This window comes from Halictus rubicundus, unplaced genomic scaffold (assembly GCF_050948215.1).
Source record: "Halictus rubicundus isolate RS-2024b unplaced genomic scaffold, iyHalRubi1_principal scaffold0047, whole genome shotgun sequence".
Classification (NCBI taxonomy): Eukaryota; Metazoa; Arthropoda; class Insecta; order Hymenoptera; family Halictidae; genus Halictus; species Halictus rubicundus.
This window is the reverse complement of record NW_027488588.1, coordinates 505,165-505,780: the sequence shown is the minus strand read 5'-3', so window position 1 is coordinate 505,780 and position 616 is coordinate 505,165. Positions and strand designations below refer to the sequence as shown.

At 36.0% G+C, this 616-nt stretch overlaps 1 non-coding gene across 1 annotated transcript; it reads left to right on the top strand.

Annotated features, from left to right (window-relative positions):
- The first annotated feature begins 270 nt into the window (after nt 1–270).
- On the top strand, nt 271–342 carry Trnad-guc (transfer RNA aspartic acid (anticodon GUC)). The gene has a single exon. It is a non-coding gene; the product is annotated as a tRNA-Asp (tRNA).
- Nucleotides 343–616: the final 274 nt, after the last annotated feature.

Here is a 616-nt window from a genome sequence, read left to right as displayed (position 1 = left end):
CCAGAATCATTCATACACTTCGACAGCAACGGACTCATACAAGACAACTACAAACAACCGATCATATATCATTACAATAGAAAAACATACGACAAAAGACTACTCTACGACAGTAACATCACCTTCGACCATCCGGAAATGCGCTTTAGATATAAGTTAACAAAATACGACAAAGAGATCGTCGCGAAGGAAGACCCAGAAAAGTTCTGGTGGTTCCAAACCTAGATAGCAATTATAAGTAATAATAACAAATATTAAAACACCGTCCCGTCCTCGATAGTATAGTGGTCAGTATCCCCGCCTGTCACGCGGGAGACCGGGGTTCGATTCCCCGTCGGGGAGTGAAATTATATTTTTACAAATTATATTTTTACCTATATGTTATCTAATTTTAAATGCTGTATCAGATTACATTTTTAAATACCTTTATGCAGTATCTTAGCAATAAGAAGCTCAACCGTTACCTCCCGTTAAATTTTAGAAATAAAAGTTGCGTACAAAAATTAATTACATCAAAGAACAAAAATGTACAAATAATCCCCGACCTAAAATGTAAATTAACAGTGCAATAACTAATAGTAGTAACAACAAGGTAGCATAAGCACCCGCAATACAC